At 44.2% G+C, this 27,318-nt stretch overlaps 1 protein-coding gene across 6 annotated transcripts in view; it reads right to left on the reverse strand.

Annotated features, from left to right (window-relative positions):
• Positions 1–26,921, reverse strand: part of CMKLR2 (chemerin chemokine-like receptor 2) — a 61,630-nt gene extending 34,709 nt beyond the window's left edge. For 4 of the 6 annotated variants that reach the window (XM_047773320.1, XM_047773316.1, XM_047773315.1 and 1 more), the window contains exons 1-3: positions 26,672–26,921; positions 23,729–23,784; positions 19,560–19,712 (exon numbers count right to left, since the gene is read on the reverse strand). The gene's annotated coding sequence lies outside the window, so the exon portion shown is untranslated. Of the gene's footprint in view, positions 1–14,311; positions 14,427–19,559; positions 19,811–23,728; positions 23,785–26,671 lie in introns of those variants that run through there. The other 2 variants (XM_047773318.1, XM_047773319.1) reach the window with 2 other exon arrangements.
• Positions 26,922–27,318: the final 397 nt, after the last annotated feature.

The following is a 27,318-nucleotide window of genomic DNA, read 5'->3' on the forward strand; positions in this document are numbered from 1 at the left end:
AAAATAACATCTTATTATACAGCTTAAAAAAGGCCACATTCCTTAACTTCTTGACACACTGAAGTGGAACATTGGAAGTAAAATCAATACAGTGGTCTTTTTTTTTTTTTTTTAATGAGCATTGCAATGTTTATTTCAGGTCTCTCTCTCTTTGCATTTTTTTTTTTTCTTTTTTGCCACACAGGCAGTATGTGGGAATTCCTGGGCTAGTGAACTAACCTATAATACAGAGCAGCAACCAGAGCCACAGTGGTGAGAACGCAGGAGCCTCAACCCACTAGGCCATCAGAGAACTCCCCAATACAGCAGTCTTAATGCAGAGGTACACTGTCAGAGCTGATTTAGGATAGCTAGGCTTTTTTTTTAATTTGGCTGCATCCATAGCATGCAGACATTCCGGGGCCAGAGATCGAACCCGCACCACAGCAGTGACAATGTTGGATCCTTAAACTGCTAGGCGATCAGGGAACTCCTATGATAGGCATTCTGGAAAATATGATTTATGGTTAGGTTTTATTTCAGATTCTCTCTGCCTGTCATTTTTTTGTACATTTTACTATCGTGCAAGTTATAAACAACTTATAATAATGCAAATAATTTTGTGCAGAGAAATACAAATAAATTGCATTTAGTGGAATGCAATCAATTATTGCCATATAAATACTGACCAGTCTACCAGTTTGCAACTCTTTATAAATCTATTTCAATGTTCCTGCTGGCCTGTACATGTGTGATAATTAGACTTCTCCTTTTAACCCATTGTAACATCTTATTGATTCTATCAAAAAGAAATGCGTTAGGAGTTCCCGTCGTGGCACAGTGGAAACGAATCCTACTAGGAATGATGAGGTTGTGGCTTCGATCCCTGGCCGCATTCAGTGGGTTAAGGATCTGGTGTAGGTTGCAGGCATGGCTCAGATCCTATGTTGCTGTGGCTGTGGCGGAGGCCAGCACCTGCAGCTTGATTCAAACCCCTAGCCTGGGAACATCCATATGCTGTGGGTGCGGCCCTAAAAAGGAAAAAAAAAAAAGAAAAAGAAAAAGAAAAGAAATGCATTAAATAAAACCTTTGAAACAGGTTAACTTTATATTTGTGTGTGTTATACTTTACTTTTCTTTTTTTTTTCTTTTTTGGCTGTGCTGTGGCATGCATTCAGAAGTTCCCAGGCCAGGGATTGAACTCAAGCCACAGCCATGACAATGCCGAATCCTTAACTGCATGGGCACCATGGAACTTCAAAGACTTTTGGACTAAAGACCTATTAAAAGATTATTTTAAAAAAATAGGTAAGGGAGTTCCCTGGTGGCCTAGCTATTAAAGATGTATGAAGATGTGTAAAAGTTTGTGCAAAGATGTATAAAAATTGTATATGAAGTTTCTTTCTTGATCCCTCAATTTCCAAAACCTGTTGACCTGCCATTCTTAGGATAATGATGGAACTAGACATCAAGACAGGGGGCAGCGCTCATTTAGAGGAATGGGTGGCATGGGCTGGGGCTTTTACATGCAATGCTAAGCAAACAGGAAGGGCTAAAGACGAGAGAATTCACAGAGTTCCCTGGTGATCTAGTGGTTAGGATTGGGCATTTTCACCACTAGGTTCAATCCCTGGTATGGGAACTGAGATCCCACATCAAGCAGCTACCCATCATGGCCAAAAATAAAATAAAATCATAAAATAAAATAAATATCAAAGGTGTACCTCTGTGATTCAAGATAGAAAGAGCGAGAATTCTGATACCACCCCAAGTTTGTATTGCTGAGGCAAATCCTTTCTTTAGGGACCCCAAACTCTCTTCCCTTCATCCACGCCTATCTGTTCTTCTAAAGGACAGTATGTTACAAACGAGGCCCTTAATATGACTGCTGGAAGAGGAAGACCAATAAGCAAGACTAACACAATCCTTCTACACAGCCAGAACATTAACACAGTATCCAAATATGTGCAGCTTGCTTTTTATCTTTTTTTTTTTTTTTGCAGTCAGATAGAGTCCCTTTGGCTGCTACTCAAGCCAATGTTCTAGGCGTCCCCAAACTCCAAAATAACTGGTTAGATGTAGCACTTTGCCTGATCAAGTCGTAGTTAGAAGACACAGAATGCCCTCCTGGGCCTGAGAATACACAATTGGCCTCATCCAAGTGGGGTGAGGAGAAGTTCCAGCAGCAGCCCCCCCCTCTCCAAGAAGTTCCAGTTTCAGCTGTTGGGCACATGCTCTTGACTCAGCTCCTTTGGGAAGTCTTAACCCATCCGGGTGTTTATACAGAGCTGACATTTCTTTCCGGTCTTCTATGTCTGTCTTCTGTCACCTTGCTTAAACTTCTCTCTTCCCTGCCACTCCCTTCTCACCCCATGGTTTGATATAATCCAGATCACAAGCCTTTCTGGGCAATTTTTTTTTTTTGGGGGGGTGGGGGCTACACTCAAGGTTCATGGACATTCCTAAGTCTGGGATCAAACTTGAGTCATAGCATCGACCAGAGCCATAGCAGTGACAACGCCAGATACTTAACCCGCTGAGCCAGAAGAGAGCTCCTGGGCAGCATTTTATGGTGGTTAAGAACTGAGCCCTGGAGTCAGACTGCCTTGGTTTCTAGCTGCAGTGCCACTTACCATCTACCTGTGTGGCTTAGGGAAGTCTGTCAAAAGCTCTAAACCTCCATTTCTTCATTGTAAAAATAGGGATACAAATAATATCGCCAGGAGTTCCCATCGTGGCGCTGTGGTTAACGAATCCGACTAGGAACCATGAGGTTGCAGGTTCGATCCCTGCCCTTGCTCAGTGGGTTAAGGATCTGGCGTTGCCATGAGCTGTGGTGTAGGTTGCAGACGCGGCTCGGATCCCGCGTTGCTGTGGCTCTGGCACAGGCCGGGGAGGCTACGGCTCCGATTCGACCCCTAGCCTGGGAACCTCCATATGCCGCAGGAGCGGCCCCCAAAATAGCAAAAAGACAAAAACAAACAAACAAACAAACAAACAAACAAACACAAAAAAAACAAATAATATCACCAGAGGAGTTCCCATCGTGGCGCAGTGGTTAACAAATCCAACTAGGAACCATGAGGTTGCGGGTTCGGTCCCTGCCCTTGCTCAGTGGGTTAACAGTCTGGCATTGTCGTGAGCTGTGGTGTAGGTTGAGCTGTGGTGTAAGTTGCAGACACGGCTCGGATCCTGTGCTGCTGTGGCTCTGGCGTAGGCCGGTGGCTACAGCTCCGATTCGACCCCTAGCCTGGGAACCTCCGTATGCCGAGGGAGTGGCCCAAGAAATAGCAAAAAGACAAAAAAAAAATTGTCAGAACTTCTGTTGTGGCGCAGTGGAAACGAATCCCTAGTATCCATGAGGATGCATATTTGACCCCTGGCCTCAGGCAGTGGGTCGGGGATACAGTGTTGCGGTGTGTAGTGGGTGTAGGTTGCAGATGCCGCTCAGAACTGCCTCTGCTGTGGCTGTGATGTAAGCCAGCAGCTGCAGCTCCAACTTGACCCTTAGCCTGGGAACTTCCATATGCCGTGGGGGCAGCCCTAAAAATCAGGGGAAAAAAAATATATCTCCTTTATTGGGCAGCTTTGAGGACGAAATGAGACAATGGAGTGAAGCTCAGTGTCTGATACAGAGGCATCTATTACTACCATAATCTTCTCTGTCTCCAGTTTCCAGTCTCCTATTGCCTATCTTCCCTGTTTGTAGTGTACTTCTATTTCCTATTTCTTATTTGTAGGTACTACTTCTCATTTCCCCCCTCAATCCAACACGGATATTGATGAAATTCAAGACATGTCCATCCAAAATATGGCTCTTTGCATAGCAATAGTTTAAGGTGAAGGAGTAGGAGAAACAGCCCTGAGTCAGAACATGAGATCTTCATGTGAGAGGTGCCCTCCCAGTACCCTTAGGAAAGGAGCCTCTTTATCTACAAGGAAGGATGGATGCTGAGAGGAATCCCTTGCTAGGTCCCCCTGTTTACCATCCTTGGCTCACACCCCTTTTGTCCTGTTGCAGTTTTTTTTTTCTGCCTTTTTAGAGCCACACCCGAAGCATAAGGAAGTTCCCAGGCTAGGGGTCAAATTGGAGCTGTAACCACTGGCCTACACCACAGCCACAGCAATGCCAGATCTGAGCTGTGTCTGTGACCTACGCCACAGCTCATGGCAACGCTGGATCCTTAACACACTGAGCGAGGCCAGGGATCGAACCTGCGTCCTCATGGATACTAGTCAGATTTGTTTCCGCTGAGCCACCACCAGAATGCCTAGGTAACCTTTTGGATTTATGTTTCATCCTTAAAGAAAATACTAGGTGAAAGAGACCACAGGGAGAAATAAAATAGTGGGAAGTTCCTGTCGTGGCACAGCAGAAATGAATCCAACTAGGAACCATGAGGTTGCAGGTTTGATCCCTGGCCTTGCTCAGTGGGTTAAGGATCCAGCGTTGCCATGAGCTGTGGTGTAGGTCACAGATGCAGCTCGAATCTGGCATTGCTGTGGCCAGCAGCTACAGCTCCAATTAGACCCCTAGCCTGGGATCCTCCATATGCCGCAGGTGTGGCCCTAAAAAGACAAAAAGACAAAAAGAAAAAAGAAAAAAAAAGAAAAAGAAATAAAATAATGGTTTCCTGCTGTTACAGTAAAGCTACATCATGCTCATTCCTTCCTCTCCAAAGTGAGACATTCTGATCCCATAATAATGTTCCACTTAAAGGAGTTTATTTTATACCAAATGATTCATGTGAATGAGTTCATTTGTTGTGATGATCAGAATGAGGTAGCTGGGCTTCTTGCTATAATCGCACTGATTTGCTATAATCCAACTGGCTAGAAAATACATTGATTGTCTGGTTCAGCATACAAACACCCCCACAGAAACAAACCAAAAAAACTCCCACGAGGTTTTCCAAAGAATTTTTTTCTGTGCATTCCTTTAAGTTTGATAAATGAGTTATTTACTGACTGCTTGAGAAACATATAAAAAGGAAGAACTGGTCATTTTCAGAAAAATTATTGAAGTGGACTCCCTGGACTTGAACAGCTGCCACTTGACATGGCTTGAAACTAGATCTAGTTGTTGTTGTTTTAAACAAATCAAGCTTTTGTTTAATGAAGGCTGACCTAAATGAGTGTGAATATCCTTGTAAATAATCTAATAGGGAGTTCTCAATCTAACAGGGAGCTCTAAAAAAAAAAAAAGCAACACCACCGCCAGCAACAACAAAAAACCTAATACAACGTTAAAATGGAGAGACACCCTCCACGATCTTCCCCCTACTCCCTCCCGTGTTCCAGGGGATATAATACATTTCTGAAGGAATCTGGAAATACCACTTTTGGGTAGTGTTTGGTATGTTATATAATCTCTCCTAAAAGAGAAGCCGTTCTAAGCATGTTCAATCCTCCTTCCTTGTCCAAGCTCTCAGACAACAGAATGCAAACAAAGGAGAAAAGCCACGCTTCTACACGGAAATGTCATTCCAGAGCAAGACAGCTCCCCAGATAAGGGAGGAAGACCTTAGTCATTTTACTATTGTCTACATTTTCCCATCTGTACAGTTGGTGTTTGTGAAGAACTGAATTAAGTATGCATTTTGGGAGTTCCCATCGTGGCTCCGTGAAAATAAATCTGACTAGCATCCTTGAGGAGGTGAGTTTGATCCCTGGCCTCGCTCAGTGGGTCAAGGATCCAGCGCTGTCGTAAGCTGTGGTGTAGGTTGCAGATGCAGCTCGGATCCCACGTTGCTGTGGCTCTGATTCGACCCTTAGCTTAAGGACCTCCATATACCGTGGGTGCAACCCTAAAAAGACAAAAAAAAAGTACACATTTTGTGTGTGAGTGTGTTGATAATGATAAAAGCACCCAAGAGGAGAATGATTTTATTTTGAATACAGTTAAATGAAGTGAAAGCCCATATCAGGCCAAATGACAACAAGAAAAGTCATATTTAGTATTATCTATATAATTGGGTAACAGAATAAACAATTTATATAAACTTCATATTTCCCACAAGGTAACCAAACAATTGATTTAACCAAGCTCTTATTTTCTGAACTTGCTGAAGGTTTGGAATTAAGGAAAAAATCACCAGTTCCTCTAAAGAGTAAGCTGTGGGGTTTTTTTATTATTATTACTATTTTTATTTCTTTCTTTATTTGTCTTTTTGTCTTTTCAGGGCCACACCCGCAGCATATGGAGGTTCCCAGGCTAGGGGTCCAGTTGGAACTGTAGCTGCCGGCCTACACCAGAGCCACAGCAACCTGGGATCAGAGCCGCATCTGCGACCTATGCCACAGCTCACGGCAACGCCGGATCCTTAACCCACTGAGCAAGGCCAGGAATCGAACCCGCAATCTCATGGTTCCTAGTTGGATTCACTTCCTCTGCGCCACGATGGGAACTCCATAAGCTGTGTTTTTTATATATTACTTTCTAAATGCACTCTTCCCTGACCTCCACAAGCCTATCACCCAACCTAAATCACGGTCCCTGCTCTATATTCTTCACTTAGAAATTTTAGTTATATATTTGAATGCTTATTTGATGAATGTGTCTCCCCCAGCAGCTGTAGTTTTTGTTTGGTTGTTTTGTTGTCTTTTTAGAGCCACACCCAAGACTTATAAATTCCCAGGCTAGAGGTCAAATCAGAGTTGCAGCTGCCGGTATACGCCACAGCTCATGGCAAAGCTGGATCCTTAATCCACTGAGCGAGGCCAGGGATGGAATCCCTGTCCTCATGGATCCTAGTCCACTGAGCCACCACGAGAACTCCTGTTTTGTTTCGTTTTTATGACTGCACCCATGGCATACAGAATTTCCCAGGCAAGAGACTGAATCCCAGCAGTAGCTGGGGTGGGGATTGAACTTGCACCTAACTCACTGTGCCACAGCAGAAACTCCCAGACTGTAGTATTGCTTACCTTCATACCCCAGAACCTAGCACAGTTGTCAGGCAAAGAATAGAACTTAATAATATTTATTGACTGGCAGATGACTATTCAGTGGATTTTGATAAAAGGCATGCATGCCCATGGGCATTTTGGCAACAAACTAACATATTTGTCTCAGAAGGCAAAGGTAAATTTGAGAAGGGATTTTAAGTTCTTAATTACTGTTGAATCCATTAGTTCCTGTTCTCAGTTCCTCTTTCGTATTAAAGGTGTTAAAAGAATGTTGACTCTCACTCTTCAGAGTTGTGTTAAATCTCTCTGGCCACTTCATTAGACTGAGACTTTTGATTGACAACAGGTCCCATTTCTAGGGAAAGATGACAAGACTTTTCTCCAAATTATTATCAGGAGCAAACTACTTCACTATAAACCAGATGTCTAATGTAGTGTTTATAATTAAAACCAGTTCACCTAACTACATTCTAAAAGCAAATACCGGGAGTTCCCATCGTGGCGCAGTGGTTAACGAATCCGACTAGGAACCATGAGGTTGCGGGTTCGGTCCCTGCCCTTGCTCAGTGGGTTAAGGGTCCGGCGTTGCCGTGAGCTGTGGTGTAGGTCGCAGACGCGGCTCGGATCCCGCGTTGCTGTGGGTCTGGCGTAGGCCGGTGGCTACAGCTCCGATTCGACCCCTAGCCTGGGAACCTCCATATGCTGCGGGAGCGGCCCAAGAAATAGCAAAAAAAAAAAAAAAAAGACAAAAAAATAAAAATAAAAATAAAAGCAAATACCGGAGTTCCTGTCATGGCACCGTGGTTAACAAATCTGGCTAGGAACCATGAGGTTGCAGGTTCGATCCCTTGCCTTGCTCAGCGGGTTAAAGATCTGGCATTGCCGTGAGCTGTGGTGTGGGTCGCAGACGTGGCTCGGATCCTGCGTTGCTGTGGCTCTGGTGTAGGCTAGTGGCTACACCGATTAGACCCCTAGCCTGGGAACCTCTATATGCCACAGGAGCAGCTAAAGAAAGGCAAAAGACAAAACAAACAACAACAACAACAACAACAAAAACAAATAAAAGCAAATACGAAGCATACCTAATTATGTAATACCATTTAACACAAACAGTAATACCTAATATTTCCTGAGTGCTTGTTAAATTGCTGCAGGGCCAAGCAACTTCACATGCATTTTCACATTTAATTCTCACAACAACCCTATGAAATACTACTATTATTTCTATGAGGCCAAGAGAGGTTGGGCAATCAGCAAAAGTGATGAAGCCCAGATAAGACTTCTGGATCTGTGTGACCACAGGGACTTCCTTCTCAATGCTTATACACAACTTTTCTGTAGTAATCATCTATTAATGTGTTTATGGCTCTTGCTAAATGATGATAGCTTCAAGGGCAAGGACTAGGTTTTACTCTTCCTTCTATCTCAAGTACAGAGCAGAGGGCAAGAACATAATAGGTTGCAAGGAGTTCCCGTCATGCCATCCACGAGGACGCAAGTTCGATCCCTGGCCTTGCTCAGTGGGTTAAGGATCCGATATTTCTGTGGCTGTGGCGTAGGCCAGCGTCTACAGCTCCTATCCAAACCCCAGCCTGGGAACTTCCATATGCCACAAGCGTGACCCTTCCCCCACCGCCACCCCAGAAAAAAGCAAAATGAGCAGGTTATAAAATTGCAAGTACATACAACCACTATGGAAAACGGTTATAGCGGTACCTCAGAAAAGTAAAAAAAGAACTACCGTATGATCCAGCAATCCCACTCCTGGACAAAACTTTCATTCAAAAAGATTCATGCACCTCTATGTTCACTGCAGCAATGTTCACAATAACCAAGACATACAAACAACCTAAATGTCCATTGACAGACAGATGAATGGATAAAGAGGATGCGGTACATATACACAATGGACTATTACTCAGCCGTTAAAGGAAAGAAATACCAGCATTTTTAGCAACATGGAAGGACTTAGAAATTATCAACCTAAGTGGAGTCAGTCAGACAGCGAGACACCAAGATCATATGCTATCACTTACGTGTGGAAAGAACACAATGAACTTCTTTGCAGAACAGATACTGACTCACAGACTCTGAAAAACTTATGGTTTCCACATGAGGCAGGTTGAGGGGTGGGGGAATGCACTGGGAGTTTGGGATGGAAATGCTATGAAACTGGGTAGTGATAACTGTTATACAACTATAAATATAATAAAATTCATTGAGTAATAATGAAAAAGTAAAAAAAGAACATAATAGGTATTCAACAAAAGTTTAGTAGGAAGTGCTTTCTCAAGCCTCAAAACTCTAGTGTGTTTAGTATAGTTTTAATGTTAAACATAGTTAACTTAAACATAGTTAACTATTTTAACGTGCATAAATAAAATGTACACATTTAACAAGAATTTCTATATGAAAACAAATAATATAGATAAGGATATCTTACTATGTTTATTGAATTAGTAATCCATACTTTGCATTGAGGCATAAGACGTTGCCATTTTGTTAGGTCAAAAATGCTCAATGTCAAATAACAGCACTTTTACGTCGTACTCTAGGGGACCATTGACTGAAACTGCCCACCTTGGCCAGGCATGATAATCGCTGCTTGCAGGATTTGTCTCCCAACAGGAGGCCCCAATAAGGAACATGGTGCTGCCCTGAAGACTAACCAGGAGGATCTGGGAGGGGCCAATACAAGGGAGGAGATGACCAACCTCCCAGGATCCTTGGTGCCGGAATCCATCTTGGCTGAGAGATGTCCTCGCCAAGAAGGGCCCTGAGACAGACCAAGTATGAGCCAACCAGCCAGAGACAACCCAGAAACTAACCTCAGTCCCATGAAACCTGAGACTGCATGAGAGCCACATGGCAGAGCAGAATTTTTTTTTTTGTCTTTTTGCCTTTTCTAGGGCCGCCCCCATGGCATGTGGAGGTTCCCAGGCTAGGGGTCCAATCAGAGCTGTAGCTGCCGGCCTATGCCAGAGACATGGCAACTCGGGATCCAAGCCGCGTCTGCGACCTACACCACAGCTCACGGCAACGCCAGATCCTTAACCCACTGAGCAAGGCCAGGGATCAAACCCGCAACCTCACGGTTCCTAGTTGGATTCGTTAACCACTGCGCCATGACGGAAACTCCCCAGAGCAGTTCTGGGTTCCTTTACCCTTCTGCTCTCCACCCGGTGCCCCTTTCCAATAAAGTCTTTTGCTTTTTACAAGTGTTAGACACGAGTTCATTCTCGGGTCCCCCTTCCTGCAACAGTACAACCTGATTTAAAAAAAACAAAACCTGTGGTGTAGGTTGCAGACGCGGCTTGGATCCTGGGTTGCCGTGGCTGTGGTGTAGGCCGGAGGATACAGCTCCGATTCGAACCCTAGTCTGGGAACCTCCATATGCCGCGGGAGCGGCCCTAGAAAAAGGCAAAAAGATAAAAATAAATAAATAAAAAATAAAAAAACAAAACAGGAGTTCCCTTCCTTGCTCAGCAGAAATGAATCTGACTAGCATCCATGAGGATGTGGGTTCAATCCCTGGCCTCGTTTAGTGGGTTAAGGATCCAGTGTTGCCGTGAGCTGTGGTGTAGGTTGCAGATGCAGCTCAGATCTTGCGTTGCTGTGGCTATGGTGTAGGCTGTCAGCTGTAGCTCTGATTTGACCCCCAAGCCTGAGAACTTCCATATGCTACAGGTATGGCCCCCCCACAAAAGAACAACAACAACAAAAACAAACTATGTCAACTCTTACATAATTACGTAGAATACTCTATTACCAGATGTTTTCCACTCAAACAGAGGTTTATTTTTATAAACTGCCAAAGACAGTTTTGTGAAAAATTAAGGATGTCATATCTATGAGTACTTTCTTCTAAGTCTAATGATCTAATTTCCTATACAAATTATCATGCATTCCCTTAGGACCTGATGAAAATTTAACCCAGTACATTTTATTAGAGTCGGCTTGGATTTTGTCTTTTCCAAGCTGCCAGCTTGCATACTTCCTTGCAAAAGTCCTTTTCAATGAAGTCCTCCGTTTTTAGTATTATCTCTTTTATCCCAAGCCCTGATGCACCCCCTAGTGTTCCTCAAATACTTTTGTAATGATTATATTACATGTGTTTATAACAATCACTTTTTGTTGGATATTGGGGTCTGTTATAAGCAATTGTGTAAAGCATTTAAAATGAAGGAAATATACAGAAGGGGAGCAGAGTATGCCACCCCCCAAAATGCCACTTTGTATACTGATTTATTTTTGTTTTGTTTTAGGTTTTTTTTGGGCTATGCCTGTGGCATGTGGAAGTTCTCAAGCCAGGGACTGAACCTGCCCCACAAGAGTGACCAGAGCCACAGTAGTGGCAAGCCTGGATCCTTAACTGCTAGGCAACCAGGGAACTCCCATGTCGATTATTTTGAATTTAAGTTACTTGTGAAAGGGTTCGTACAAGAAAGGTACTCTGTCCCTCCTGTCCTTCCGAAAGCAAAAAAGAAATCTCCTACATGAAAGGTACCCTCCTTGTGCCAGGAAGGTAGAAGATACCCTTATCACCAGAAATGGAGGACTTAGGGCCAAGAAGCTGTATAAACAAATTTTGTTACTTCTTTACTAATTTACTACCCCAAATGCAAACTTCTTTGTATTGTCAATCTTCACAAACTTTTTATTTCTTTGTTTAAAAGATAAAAGCTTCTTGTCTTGGTTACTTCTTTGAATCTCACATTACATGGACTGCCACCCATATAATATTAAATTTGTTTTTCTCCTGTTAGTCTGTTTTATGCCAATTTAATTATAAGAAGAAATAAATTATTAGACCAACCGAAGAACTTAAAGGGAAAGGTTTTCTACCCTTAGCATACCCAACTGGGGAGTTCCCTTATGGAGCAGTGGGTTAAGGACCAGTGCTGTCACTTCAGTGGCTCAGGCCACTGCTGTGGTATGGGTTCAATCCCTGGCCCAGGAATTTCTACATGCCACGGATGCAGACAAAAAAAAAAGTACCCAACTGATTCAATTATACTAAGCGACTGGCTGGTTGACCATGGACGGTTCTTAAATAACATTTTTGTTTCTTGCATAAAAAGAAACACAAAATTGGAACTTCAGAGAATAACCCTTGAGGCCCTTAAAGAGCACATAATAAGCTTTGCTTCTGCATGGTGCGCCTAAGAGAAGACTATGTCCTCTCCTCATCAGACTCTTTATATGCTAAACTTCATGAAATAAATTATTTTCTTGGCTCCACCATGCTTTGAATGTTGTCATCTAGTTAGTGGTCACATTTTTGCCAGCAATACCAACCAGCAAGTCTCCTGGTTTGGGTGTTCTAAGAACAAACTGGTGAGCCAGAATATTTTTCTACTCTACCTCAATCCTTGATTTAAAAACTACACTCTCCCCCCCAAATAAATAAAAACTACACCCCAAGCAAGGTCCACTTGGGAATTTCCTGATGCAAACTGGGTCAGCCTGGAAGTTCCCGACGAGTATCCATGAGGATGAGGGTTTGATCCCTGGCCTTGCTCAGTGGGTTAAGGATCTGGCATTGCTGTGAGCTGTGGTGTAGGTCACAGATGCGGCTTAGATCCCGCATTGCTGTGGCTGTGGTGAAGGCTGGCAGCTCTAGCTCTGATTGGACCCCTAGCCTGGGAACCTCCATATGCCGCAGGGTGCAGCCCTAAAAAGAAAAAAATAAATGAACAAAACCAAATTGGGTTAGCCTGGCATTGAGTACCCCTGTTTTATCTGGCTTTGCTAAATTCGGACATATTGTACGTATATCAGCAACACTGGTATTATAGGTTTTCAGAACTTGAGAACTTTCACTGCGGAATTTAATTAGCCGTGGATTTCCTAGAGAATAGAGGTCACAGTGTGGTCCAAAAAAGCACAGTGAAAAATTGAAAGTGCCATATAAGTATATTTTTACTCTAGCTTGAAAGTATGGCAGGTTGACAGTGGGCACAAATGAGGTAGCATTTAGAGTTTTAATTCAGGATTTATTAGGGTGTCCCCACTGGCTGATACAATACTCACTGTGCAATAAAGAGGTCATACTTGAGAAGAAGTCACTGAGAAGTATTTCTGGGGCCTCCAGAAGGTGAATTACATGTTTGTGTACAAGTTTCTCCTCTTGGGCCCCTAGACTCCATCAGGTGTGCTGCTAAAGTGCTGGGCTACTTGCCCTGTCAAAGCTGGGGAGAGCTTTGGGATGAAATAGTGGGCCAGAGAATTCTTTCCATTATATATTTTTTTTATTAGTGGAGGCTCCAAATAGGACTGATTGTGCTCTGATATTTTAGTGGAAACGACTCACCTTTTTTTTTTTTTTTTTTTTGGCTGCATGCCCACAGCAAGCGGGAGTTCCTGGGCCAGGGATCGAACCTGAGTTACAGAACTGATCCAAGCCACAGCAGCAACAATGCCAGATACTTAACCTCAAGGCCACCAGGGAACTTCAGGTCTGCATTTTGCCGGATCGTTAACCCACTGAGCAAGGGCAGGGACTGAACCCGCAACCTCATGGTTCCTAGTCGGATTCATTAACCACTGCGCCACGACGGGAACTCCAGGTCTGCATTTTTAATTGTACGCTGCTAACAGTTCTTCCACACGCCTCCTCAGGCCAAGGAGGACTTCCGGTGGGAACGGCCCATCTTGCCATCTCACTTTGACTTCTCATGATAGGACACCAGTACCCCCCTCTCTCACTGTCACACCTCCTACATGAACTGATAACTTGCATACTCCCATCCACATCCCTCCCTCCCTTTTCTGAACTCCAGTAGGCACGATGCACTTTTAAAACTTTTTAGTTTAGGAGTTCCTGTTGTGGCTCAGCAGTTAACGAACCTGACCAGCACTCATGAAGACACAGGTTCAATCCCTGGCCTCACTCAGTGGGTTAAGGATCCGGCACTGCTGTGAGCTGTGGTGTAGGTGGAAGATGCGGCTCGGATCCCGCATTGCTGTGGATCTGGCAGAAGCCATCAGCTACAGTTCTGATTAGACCCCTAGCCTGGGAACCTCCATATGCCACGATGAGGCCCTAAAAAGACTATATATATATATATATATATATATATATATATATATATATATATGTTTAGTTTAGTAACTTAATTCTGTCTTCCAGGCAGCAGAACTCTAAACTTACTGAGGGTGAGGAACTTCTATTAAAATCCTTGCGTCCTCTCCCACAAAACCCTCCAAAGGCTCAGTCAATATTTGCTTGATTGAATGTCACATGTCAGATGGCTTCTCTTAGTTAATGATAAACAAACAACCTCCTTCACCTCCCCGCAAAACAGAAAATAGCACAATTTCAAATAAGCAACCAAACTTTCCAATTCCCATCTTCCTTTGCTTGAAATTAAGAGGAAAACAAAACAAAAAAGTGTAAACCCTTCAGAAAGCCTTAACATACCTTATTTATTCGATGTGATAAATTCCTTTATCGCAAGCCAAGTTTTAGCTGCACTCATCCTGCAAAGAACTGCTGCCGTATGCAGTGTTTCACACACTCGAGCTCATATGGGCTAGTTGATTGTGTTCGCTGAACTAGGGGCTGAACTAGCGAGACTAAGCTTGGCTCTTTCCTGGGTCAATATGCTGTACACAGAGAGAAAAGCTTCCACGGGCAAAGCCAGGCCCCATTTAACCCCTTCTACCCTCTAACTCATCATCTGGCCAATTATATTCACTAGGCTAAGGAAGAACAGCATAATTTCTAGCAAAAAGTTTGTGTCTACCTCCTGTTCACTTTGTTCCTACTGACACCATTTTCTCGAACAAGAACAATGAAGAACATTGTTCAATCCCTGGCCTTGCTCAGTGGGTTAAGGATCTGGCGTGGTGTAGGCTGGCAGTTGCAGCTCCAATTCCAGCCCTAGCCTGGGAACTTCCATATGCCACAGGTGCTGCCATAATAAAGACAGAAAAAAAAGTCAAAAGATGTGTCTCATCAAATATTTATTAGGTGTCCCCTGCATGTGCTAGAAATCCATTACATATGCCACACTGAGCAATGACTTAATAAGCAGAAGTTGGTTTAAAAATGGGCAGAAATGGAGTTCCCATTGTGGCTCAGTGAAAATGAATCTGACTAGTATCCATGGGGTATGAACCCTGGCCTTCCCACTGGGTTAAGGATCTGGCATTGCCGTGAGCTGTGGTGTAGATTGAAGACATGGCTTGGATCCTTCGATGCTATGGCTGTGGCATAAGCCGGCAGCTACAGCTCCAATTTGACCCTTAGCCTGGGGACCTCCATATGCTTCGGGTGTGGCCCTAAAAAGCCAAAAAAAAAAAGAGAGCAGAAGTGGGAAGATTAGAGTGCTAGAAAGAACCTAGCCCATCAGATTTATTTAAAACTAAAAGAAGGGAATTCCCTTGGTGTGTAGCAGGTTAGTTAGGGATCCTGAATTGCCTCAGCTGTGGCACAGGCCACGACAGCAGTGAGGGTTCAAGCCCTGGCCCAGGAACTTCCATACGCCGCAGGTGCAGCAAAAAAAAAAAAAAAAAAAAAAAAAAAAGAGAGAGAGAGAGGTCCAGAAAGTTTGCTCTGCCCCAAGCCATGAAACAAGTTAAAGGCTGAGTTAGGATTAAAGTCTGGAGTGACAAACAAAATAAAAACAGCAAGTATATTGTGCAACCACAGATTTGGGGCAAGCTTAAAAACTGTCCAATTTAAAACAATGCTGTGTTATTAATCTTCATCAGCTAGTTATGCTTATTCTATCTTGAACACTTTCATACTATTGGTTTTTTTTGTTTGTTTGTTTGTTTGTTTTTTGGTCTTTTTTGGCCCACACCTGTGGGATATGGAGGTTCCCAGGCTAGGGGTCTAATCGGAGCTGCAGCCTCCGGCCTTCACCAGAGCCACAGCAACGTGGGATCCAAGCCACGTCTGCGACCTACACCACAGCTCATGGCAAAGCCAGATCCTTAACCTACTGAGTAAGGCCAGGGATCAAACCCGCAACCTCATGGTTCCTAGTCGGATTTGTTTCCTCTGTGCCACGATGGGAACTCTGTACTATCACTTTTTACTGTGGTCTTGGCTTCTACTACATTCATTAGAAGTTTTATGAGGCAGAAATCTTTACTAAAGTTAATGTCACCAAAGAAACCAGGCAAAATAAAACTGAGCAGCCCTCACCAGATTGAAGGGTTTAACTTTTGGGGGTTTTTATGAAAATTGAGACAGGAAGAAAAATAGATGGGAATTTTCAATATTATAAAGTTTTAAAATTATGCAAGTAGGAGTTCCCGTCATGGCGCAGTGGTTAACGAATCCGACTAGGAACGATGAGATTGTGGGTTTGATCCCTGGCCTTGCTCAGTGGGTTAACAGTCTGGCATTGTCGTGAGCTGTGGTGTAGGTTGCAGGTTGCTGTGGCTCTGGCGTAGGCCGGCGGCTACAGCTCCAATTGGACCCCTAGCCTGGGAACCTCCGTATGCCACAGAAGCGGCTCTAGAAAAGGCAAACAAACAAACAAACAAAAAATTACGCAAGTAATAGACTGTTAAAGAAGGGACATATCACCTTAAGGGGTCCAGCATATGCCACTGTGGTATAAAAATTATTTTGAGCAGGCAGTTCCTGTCGTGGCGCAGTGGAAACGAATCCCACTAGGAACCATGAGGTTGCAGGTTCGCTCCTTGGCCTCACTCAGTGGGCTAAGGATCCGGCATTGCCATGAGCTGCAGTGTAGGTCACAGATGTGGCTTGGATCTGGCGTTGCTGTGGCTGTGGCATAGGTCGGCAGCTGTAGCTCCGATTGGACCCCTAGCCTGGGAAACTCCATATTCTGCAGGTGTGGACCTAAAAAGCAAAAAAAAAAAAAAAAAAATTATTTGGAGCAGATGGCATTTGAGGTCCCAAAAGAACTCAATTGTCATAAATCTCTGCAGGATCAACAAAGAAACATTGACTCTTATTACCAGAGATTAAAAGTCTCCACATTAGACTTAGATGTTGGAAATTAATATCTGACTAGCAGCCATTAGAACGCAGGTTCAATCCCTGGCCTCGCTCAGTGGGTTAAGGATCTGGTGTTGTCATGAGCTGTGCTGAAGGTCACAGACATGGCTCGGATCTGGCGTTGCTGTGGCTGTGGTGTAGGCCGGTGGCTACAGCTCTGATTCGACCCCTAGCCTGGGAACCTCCATATGCGGCCGGTGCAGCTCTAAAAAAAGACAAAAATAAATACATTAGTTAATTAAATAAAATCAAAAGAAATGGACCTAAACAGATAATGTCACAAAAACTGTCATGTCGCCCATCTATTCTCCGAAAGGTCCATTTATCTTTCTAAAAAGTCATTTGTTTTCCCACAAATGCCCATTCTCCCCCCTTCCCTTATTAAGAAGTCACCAGTTTTCCTGTGTCATTTTCTCGCTTCCCTTCCCCTTAAGATGGTATACAAGCCCCCAATTCTTTTGTTGTTGTTGTTGTTGTTGTTGTTGCTATTTCTTGGGCCGATCCCGCGGCATATGGAGGTTCCCAGGCTAGGGGTTGAATCGGAGCTGTAGCCACCGGCCTACGCCAGACCCACAGCAACTTGGGACCCGAGCCTCGTCTGCAACCTACACCACAGCTCACGGCAACGCCGGATGGTTAACCCACTGAACAAGGGCAGGGATCGAACCCGCAACCTCATGGTTCCTAGTCGGATTCGTTAACCACTGCGCCACGACGGGAACTCCCCTCAAGCCCCCAATTCTAAGCCATCCCTTTGAGTCTCATTTTTCTATGAACCTTCACATGGATGGTTAACAAAAACACATGATTCAATTTGAAAATCACATGATTCAATTTTGTATTATCTCTTGCTAATCTGTCACTCGTCAGTTTAATGTGCAAGCCCTCAGAAACTGAATTCAAGAGGGTAGAGCAAAAGGTTTTCCTCCCTGACACACCATCAGTTCACTATGCGCACACCATAAGCTCGCTACCAACTTAACACAACAATTTTAAATTTTGCATATTTTTTTCCAATTTTTTTTTCAACTGTATTTATTCTTTTTTGTTGTTTTGGTTGGTCTTTTTGTCTTTTAGGGCCACACCCTCCACCACAGCTCACAGCAACACAAGATCCTTAACCCGTTGAGTGAGGCCAGGGATCTCGAACCTGCATCTTCAAGGATGCTGGTCTGGTTCGCTAACCACTGGGCCACGACGGGAACTCCAACTGTATTTACTTTTGTAACATATAACCTTACATGTTACAAAAGTAAATACTTTTATAACATACAGATAATAACATAACTATAATTGTTGACATAATATGAGCATTCATCCATGACGCTATACAAGCCTCCAAGTTAACGATTTCCTAATGACTGCAAAATATTTCATTGAGATACTATGTAAGAAGTTTCTTGATTAGTTTCTTACTACTGGATATTTAGATTGATTTTGATTTTTTCAACTACAACCAATTCAGGAAAAAAAAATCTTTTAGCATAAAACTTTTCTCCTTTGAAAATTACATGTGTGTTAGCTTTAATTTCTGTAGACTTTGAAAGGGGCATGTTGGGTTAAATATCTATTTTGGGGAGATGACAGTTAAAGTTACAGAATGTATGACATTCTTTTATAAACTAAAGGGCTTAAGCCTTAGGTAAAATCATAAATAAAAGCCATGAAAAAACTTAAAAATCATTTAGTGTCTGGAAGATGTGCAAGCCTCATGAGAATTACTCAGAAAGAGGAATGAGTTGACCTAGGTAATCTGAGATTGAAGAGAGGTTCTTTGGCTTTTTCACAGAACAAAACAAAAAATCCAAGCGGATTAATTTAGCAATAAGTTTGTAGACGCTTGGGAAAATGAGTTTCTGTCCAGTGAGAAGGGCCAGTTTCAGCGAATGTTTGCTGGTGAAAGATCTGTTATCAGATTTTCATTTGTTTTTCCTTAGTTTTAATGTGGAGGAAATGATCAACTATTAGATAACCACCAACAAAAACTGGCTCTCAGTTATCTGACTACCAAAGGCACAGTCACCTTAGCTGAACCTTTTCTCCCACAGGCTTCCGTTTCAATTAGCCACTGGTGCTTCATTAGATGAGCCCGGAGGCCAGTTACTCGAACAGATTTCAAAAGTGCAGCAACCACCAAAAGTGTTTGTTTTGAAGAACCACAGGCTATTCATCTTTCAAAGAGAAAAGGAAAGACACCAAACCACGTTACAACTCAGTTTAGAACTTTCTTCCCACTCTGCCATCGAAGGAGGGAAAAATCAATTGCCATCTCGGAGGACCATTTCCTGCCACCCCATTTCGCTGCAGCGGGCTTCCCTCTAATGATGTTTGACATTTCCGAGGGCTGACTACATGAGCTGTCATTTTCCAGGGTAAACGCTGAGAAAATGACTGAAAGTTCTTTGCACACCCTACCCCCGCCCTCGCAACCTCCAGCTAGTCTCTCTCTTTGAGGGTTTTCGATTTAATCACAGCTGTCGCCAACTCGCTTCCCAAACACTTGACAGGACCTAGAATAGGAATCTGCCCAGAGCACTTTTTCTAAACTATCAGGAGTCCTTTTCCTTTTTTTCTGCCAGCTGGTATTTAGTCCAAACACTTGGCTCTGTAAGAAAATCATCATCAGGCCTCCTCCTCAGGTCGGCTGCAAACGTGTCAGTGCAAGGAAAACAAAGACGAAAGCACTTACCAGTTCATCTTCGGTGGGGAGAGAAGCCTCTGTGATGTCTGGGTGTAACCTCCCCGCTCCAGAATGAAATGGAGGATGGTTTTCAGGGCAGCTACGTTGGACACTCTTTTCCCAGCCTCCTCATTTGGCTTTTATCTGGCTATTGAAAGGACACTGTAGAGGGGGAATGATGTTGGTTTCACTTGAATGTGGCTCTTCCTTCCCTCCCCGCCCCTGCATACAAATTCCCCATGTAGTGCAGGAGAAAAGTAAGCAAGGAACACTCGGCACAAATTAATTCTTTTGCTCAGCTCAGCGTGTACACGTGTGTGACGGAGGTTTGTTTTTTTGAACGGTAATCATAGCGGCTGGCTGAGCACCGCAGGCTGAAAACCAGTGTTGGGGGAGGCACCAATCCCTCCTTTGTTTGGCTTTCGCTTAAGAAAAGTCAAATTAAATTGCCTGTCAACGGTGGGATGCAAAGAACCTTAGAATGTCAAAGGAGAACTCTTCAAGTGCAACTAGAAGGCTCATTGAGAGAGTGAGATTTTATTTCCTGGATTTCAGTGTATTTCCAACACAGAGGAATTGGAACGTCCTCTTAAATAAGTATGTATCTGGAGTTCCCGTCATGGCGCAGTGGTTAACGAATCTGACTGGGAACCATGAGGTTGCAGGTTCGATCCCTGGCCTTGCTCAGTGGATTAAGGATCCAGCGTTGAGCTGTGGTGTAAGTTGCAGACCCGGCTAGGATCCTGTGTGGCTATGGCTGTGGCTGTGGCGTAGGCCGGCAGCTGCAGCTCCGATTAGACCCCTAGCCTGGGAACCTCCATATGCCATGGGAGCAGCCCTAGGAAAGGCAAAAATAAATAATGAGTAAATATGTATCTTAATTTAATTTTTTGCCCTCCTCTGCAGCACCCGGAAGTTCCCAGGCCAGGGATTGAACCCACGCCACAGCAGTGACCCGAGGCACTGCAGTGACGAGGTTGGGTTCTTAACCCACTAGGCCACTAGGGAACTCCTTTATTTCTTTATTTATGGGAACTGAAGTTTGGCACTTGCCATTAGCCTCTACATGGAGTAAAACATGAGCTACTACAGCTGCCGACCCGCAGCACCTCCTGAGCAGAGCTCTGGATGAAGACCAGAAGTGAGGCACTCTGTGCTCTAGGAAAACTGAAAGAATAGATGTTCAGATAGTTAGATGTTTTTAGAAGTTTTTTTTTTTTGGTCTTTTTGCCTTTTCTAGGGCCGCTTCCCACGGCATACAGAGGTTCCCAGGCTTGGGGTCCAATTGGAGCTATAGCCGCTGGCCTACACCAGAGCCACAGCAACCTGGGACACGAGCTGTGTCTGCGACCCACACCACAGCTCACGGCATTGCCGGATCCTTAACCCATTGAGGGAGGCCAGGGATCGAACCCGCAACCTCATGGTTCCTAGTTGGATTTATTAACCACTGCACCACAACGGGAACTCCTAGGAGAAGATTTTATGCGCCCAATTCTTGCATCTCCTCATATCTAGAAAAACTGAAAACGCTTCATGGAGATGTCATGACTAGTAGTAACCTTCACAAGACCAGGAGCAAACATCTGTAAAATGGGTGGATGGCTGCAAGCACTTCCCCTTCACCTTTAAGATTTAGATCCTGATTTGTCCCCTTCCCTGGCTGCAGTTAATGAACAAAACAAAAGCTATCACAGTCATCTGTGAGAACAGCCACTCCCAAGGGTGGGCCAGTGAGCCCTGAGGGAACTCAGGAAAGAAACAAAGAAGACTGGCCCCCAGCTGCGGTGCATATCAAAGGAGAGATTCCAGCAAGTCCAGACCTTTATATCTTCCTACAGAAACTGGTTTTCTGTAAATCTTTTTTCTGTAAATCCGGATATCTGTAAATCTTTTGTTCTACTACCTTCCCTTTGGTTTTTTCTGTTTTTGTTTTTTGTCTTTTCCAGGGCCGCACGGGCAGCATATGGAGCTTCCCAGGCTAGGTGCCGAATCGGAGTTGTAGCCGTGGGCCTACACCACAGCCACAGCCACATGGGATCCGAGCTGCGTCTGGGACCTACACCACAGCTCACGGCAACACTGGATCCTTAACCCACTGAGCAAGACCAGGGATTCAACCCACAACCTCATGGTTCCCAGTCGGATTCGCTAACCACTGAGCCATGACAGGAACTCCCTATCTTCTCTTTGCTGCAAACACTCATATATCCTAGCTTCCCCCCTTGCCTCCTTGGAGTGGTTTCTCAGGGCTACCTGAGATGCTACTTTCTGGGCTTAAGTCTTAATTTCACCCCAGATAAAACTTCACTCTCAACTTTCAGTTTGTGCTTTTTTTTTTTTTTTGAAGTCGACACTTAGGTGGATTGAGAGAGAATTTTCCAGGTTTTGGGGACATGAAAGGTTTGATTTTCCTCTCTCATCTCAAGTGTGACCCTGGCAGATGAGGGCACATGATGGGGAAGTACCTGATGCAGGACACAGAATTCAGAAATTCTTGAGACGTGTGGAGGCAGCCTTGGTGTGGTTAGCTTTCCCTCTGCGGAGCTAACCAGATCTTCCTAAAGTCTAACATCAGCTTAGCCATGTGATATGAGAGCCAAACCTTGTTAGATCATAAAACATGATGAGGCCGACTTGTTGAACTGTTAGGTGAAACTGCTAGAGGAACCCCCAGTTTGTATTTGACTGCTGTGAAGGCTGAAGGCTTAGCAGAATATGCCGCCTCAAAATAAGCCTCTCTGGAGAGAAAGAAATTTGAGCTGTTTATTTTGAGGAAGGGTGGATACAGAAGAAGCTGCGGACAGAGGCAAAGTTACCATTTGTAAGGAAAATCTTACTTCTGTAAAGGAAATTTACATTAGAAAGGGGGCCAAGGCACGGGACGCTGCTATTACACTTTTTCCTCTGAGAGGCTCAGCTGCCTGACCACCAGTGTTTACCAAACGTTTCCTCTTTTACTTTCCGTGAATTGCCTCTCTCGACCTTTAAACCCCTGGGGCCCTGTCCCTTTGCTTAGCTCAGGATGGAATATAATTCGCAACTTTCTTTTTTTTTTTTTTGTCTTGTATCTTTTCAGGGCCACACCTGCCGCATTTGGAAGTTCCCAGGTTAAAGGTCGAATTGGAGCTGTAGCCACTGGCCTACACCGCAGCCACAGCAACGTGGGATCCGAGCCGCGTCTGCAACCTACACCACAGCTCACAGCAACGCTGGATCCTTAACCTACTGAGCAAGGCCAGAGATCGAACCGCAACCTCATGGTTCCTAGTCAGATTCGTTAACCACTGAGCCACGGTGGGAACTCCTCATCTTGGCATATTTCTTGTCACTGTCATCTGAGTGTAGGTCACTTAGTGAGGTCATAGTAACCCATCTGCTAGAGAAGATATCCAGTCACCAGTTCCCACCCCTTGGCATTAGCTATGTTCCTATACTAATGCTGTCTTCTATAATCACACAAAGTATAATTTCATCCACAAAAGATATTTTTGAAGGGAATTTCAGGAAGTTCTGGCTATTTTACCTGGTTTAGCCTGTGAAGCATTAAGTAACAAAGGGCAGAGAAAGAAGACAAGAGAAATGACATTTCTTAAGAATTTACCCGTATGTCAAGCAGAGTTTAAGTACAGCTCAAACTGAAATCCAGGAAGGTGTCAGCCTTTTTATTTTTATGTTTTAGCTACCACCTAAAACAACAGAATTGTAACAGATGCTTACTTAGCGTTGAAACTGGTCCCCCCAAATCAAGGACAGTACATAAAATCTCTCTCCTAATCGGCCCTATAGTTGATGTATGTCTGAGGAGCTCCCCTTCCACATCCTAAGACTTGCTCTATGGTTGACCTTTATTCAAAAGCAGTTAAAGCTAGAGTGCTTTAACTACTTTTTTTTTTTTTTGGTCTTTTTGCCTTTTCTAGGGCCACTCCTGCGGTATGTGGAGGTTCCCAGGCTAGGGGTCTAATCGGAGCTATAGCTGCTGGCCTATGCCACAGCCACCCAGGATCTGAGCCGAGTCTGTGACACACACCACAGCTCATGGCAATGCCGGATCGTTAACCCACTGAGCAAGGCCAGGGATCGAACCCGCAACCTCATGGTTCCTAGTCGGATTCATTAAGCACTGCGCCACGATGGGAACTCCCTGGAGTGCTTTAACTACTTTTGACATAACTTACCTGCACTGGTGAAGCTGGTGAGTCAGTTCACTGGAGATCTGTTAAGAGAGACTCTCCTGTAAATTGCAGAGTAGGAGTTTAGTCACAGGTGTTCTGATTCCTAACACCATGCTCTTAAGACACTTAATCATTAGTTACCCAGGAGTTCTCATCTTGGCTGAGTGGTTAACAAACCCAACTAGTATTCATGAGGATGTGGGTTCGATCCCTGGCCTCCCTCAGTGGGTTAAGGATCCGGCATTGCCGTGAGCTGGGGTATATGTCAAAGACGTGGCTCTGATCCCGAGTTGCTTTGGCTGTGGTGTAGGTTGGCAGCTACAGCTCTGATTCGATCCCTAGCCTGGGAACCTCCATATGCCGTGGGTGAGGCCCTAAAAATGCAAAAGACCAAAAATAAACAAACAAATAAATAAAAATAAAAAATCATTAAACTATCCATCTTTCCATGAGAAGAGATATTTCCAGAATTGAGTGGCTAGGAGGAATGACTTCTGCTGGAAAAAGTGCTTTCAGGAGAGTTCCTGCACTTTCTAAATCACTGTAAGTTCTCTGAAGCTTGTTGTGGTTAGGGTTTCAAGGGGGAGAGAGAGAGAGAGGGAGGGAGGCATGTGTGTATAAGCAGACCTGTAAGGCCAACTGGGCTTGGAGGAGAAGATACATAGTGTCTCTATCATAGTGTTTTGGGAAATGGGATCTTTTTAAAAAAAAAAAAAAATAGCTTTTCTTGGAGAGTTCCTTGGTAGGTTAGTAGCTAGGCCTGGGCATTTTCAGGCTTCAGCCCATGTTTGATCCCTGGCCTGGGAACTGAGATCCCACATCAAGCTGCTACATGCTGTGGCCAAAAGTAAATGTGTAAATTTTTTTTTTTTTTTGGTCTTTTGTCTTTTTAGGGCCACTCTCGAGGCATATGGAGGTTCCCAGGCTAGGGGTCGAATTGGAACTGTAGCCGCCGGCCTACACCACAGCCACAGCAACTCAGGATCCAAGCCACATCTGTGACTTACACCACAGCTCACGGCAATGCCAGATCCTTAACCCACTGAGAGGGGCCAGGGATGGAACCGGTAACCTCATGGTTCCTAGGCAGATTCGTTTCCCCTGAGCCATGATGGGAACTCCGTCCAATAAATGTGTAAATAAATTAACTAAAAATAGCTTTCCTCCGCTGATGCTAGAAATTTCACTGTTAGATAATTGTTTTTTCAAAGAGATTCTATTCTAAGAGTTAGAATACATTGGATGATGTTACGATCTCCTCTCCCACCTCAACTCCTCCACAAAAAATTGGGGTCAGCAACCTGGCTTCCCATCTTTTGATATGATCAAGAAATTCTTGGAGTTCCCGTTGTGGCTCAGTGGTTAACAAATCCGACTAGGAACCATGAGGTTGTGGGTTCGATCCCTGGCCTTGCTCAGTGGGTTAAGGATCTGGCGTTGCCGTGAGCTATGGTATAGGTCACAGACTTGGCTCGGATCCTGAGTGGCTCTGGCGTAGGCCAGCAGCTATAGCTCCGATTCAACCCCTAGCCTGGGAATTTCCATATGCTGCGGGAGCGGCCCTAGAAAAGGCAAAAAAAAAAAAAAGAAATTCTTTATTCTTTTCCTTTTTCGTTTGATGTTAAAATAGCATACTTGCCCCAAACACTTGAATATTCTGGTGATAGAAATTTCAGAAGATCCCATTGTAGCTCAGCAGGCAGGTTATGAACCGGACTAGCATCCATGAGGACGTGGGTTCGATCCCTGGCCTCACTCAGTGGGTTAAGGATCTGTCATTGCCGTGTGGTATAGGTCGACATGGCTTGGATGCTGTACTGTTGTGGCTGTGGCATAGGCCGGCAGCTGTAGCTCCGATTCAACCCCTAGCTTGGGAACTTCCATATGCCAAGAGTGTGGCCCTGAAAAGCAAAAAAAAAGAAAGAAAGAAAGAAAGAAGAAAGAAATTTCAGAAGTAGCTACTTGGCAGAATCCAATAATCCAATAGGATCATTTTGAGTTTTGTTACTGATTATTTCTAATCTTTTTGTTATTGTTTGTGAGGAGGAGAAGCAGCAGGAACAGGAGCATGAACAGGAGCAAAAAAAGAAAAAGAACTGGCACAGAACATAACCATTGGAAAAGAGATAATATGATACAGATGGACATTTTCTTTTAAAAGTAGCTGAATGGTGAAAAAGGGAAAGACTTTTTTTCCTCTTGTTGTGCAGGAAGATGGCTTGTGTAAATGGCCTTCTTGGGTCCGTCTCTTCGGGGTAAGCAGAGTTGGAGGATAGTGGAATCAACAGAGGTCTGGACCCATGCAAAGCCTTTCCTAGGGACTCACAGTGGCAGACTCGGGGCCTCTGGGAGGTCACACCAAGGAGCCATGCCAGCCTGGTTGTATAGGGCCACCTCCATGCCCCTTAAACCAGAGGACAAAGCCTTCTCCAAAAAATCTTTTTCATTTTTTTGACTGCCCCTCAGAATATGGAGTTCCAAGGCCAGGGATCAGATCGGAGCTATAGCTGCCATCTAAGCCACAGCTGCAGCAATGCCGGATTCTTAACCCACTGTCCCGGGCCAGGGATCGGGGAGCAAACCTGCGTCCTGGTGCTCCTAAGATGCTGCCGATCCCCTTGCACCACAGTGGGAACTCCCTTCTCCAAATTCTTGCTTCACTTTCTATATGGCCACTGCAGGAACTGAGCCTTGAGGATTGTCTATAAATCTGTTAGAGGATTTAGCATAGAGCTTTTCAACTAAAATACACAAAGATCTAATTACCTGTGGAATTGGGGGAGAACAGCTTTTAAGGTTTTCTTTCATTCAAAAAACGCTGCTGTTTTGATATGCCAAATGCCAAATCAGAAGAGATCTACATACAGGGATTTAGAATGGTGTTCTTAACAAATGATCTAAGATGCTCAGGGCCTGAAAGTTTCGGAGGGCTAGTAAAACACTCACCTCTCTGAATGTGTCCATGCCGTTCAGTTGCAGGGAGGTGGGTGGACAAAGGCTTCAGGGCTCGGAATCTTTGTGGTTCATAATTTCTCCGGGAAGCACTGGCTGCGGCTACTCTGAGTCTTGGAAGAAGTATTTCCTCTTTTGTAACTAAGGGAGGTAAATAGTCTTTTAAGTAACTGCCCTAGGAAAAAAAATGTGGTTTGCCCATGGTTAAATAAATCTGGTATATATCACTTAGGCAACAGGCATCTGGGTGACACTATGCTTGGGCCTGACTCAAGAGAAAGGAGGGCTCTGGAGTTCAGGCCACTCCCAACTATTTATCCTAATTATGCTGCCTTTCCCAGTTAAACCGCAGACTATGGATATGATGTAAGTGTATCTGGATTTTTGTAAAATGTCACATTTGGGGAAAAGGAAGGGATTGGAGAATAAAGCGTATTTTCTTGACTCCTGTAATTGGTTCCATCACTGCTTACATTTTTCATTAGGAAAAGGCGGGGCGTACTGCAGCTGTGGATGTGTTTTGTTTGCGATGAAGTATTTTCTAGAGCTTGATTTAATTTCCATCATTTAAAAATCAGGGGACCTTCTATAGACATCGGAGTGTTGGCTCCCTAGGAAAAAAACTGCCAGATCCGAGTGGC

This window comes from Phacochoerus africanus, chromosome 3, assembly GCF_016906955.1.
Source record: "Phacochoerus africanus isolate WHEZ1 chromosome 3, ROS_Pafr_v1, whole genome shotgun sequence".
Taxonomy (NCBI): Eukaryota; Metazoa; Chordata; class Mammalia; order Artiodactyla; family Suidae; genus Phacochoerus; species Phacochoerus africanus.